Below are 331 nucleotides of genomic sequence, written 5' to 3' on the forward strand. Positions count from 1 at the left end.
TGTTGGGCTTTGAGCTCCAGCTCCCGGGGAAACTCGTGGGTGCGAATTTGGGAGATGACTCAGCCGCATCTGGGAATGGGAGTGACGGAAAAAACCCCGCTGCCAAAACACCAGGACACAAAGGGCTGGGGGGAAAAAAACCGCCTTGACGAAGCTGTGGGAACAAGACGGAGAAGGCGGGTGCCCCGTGACCGCGGGGGCGGCCACTGCGGGGTGTCCCAGGCGCCCTCGCCCCCAGCCCTACACCCAGGGGGATCGCGAGTTCAGCCCCACAGTGGGACAAGGCCCCACGGGCTGGCTGGCAGTGGGTCTGCCCCTAATGCCTGTCCCC

The sequence above is a fragment of the Phaethon lepturus genome, unplaced genomic scaffold, assembly GCF_000687285.1.
Source record: "Phaethon lepturus isolate BGI_N335 unplaced genomic scaffold, ASM68728v1 scaffold22299, whole genome shotgun sequence".
NCBI lineage: Eukaryota > Metazoa > Chordata > Aves > Phaethontiformes > Phaethontidae > Phaethon > Phaethon lepturus.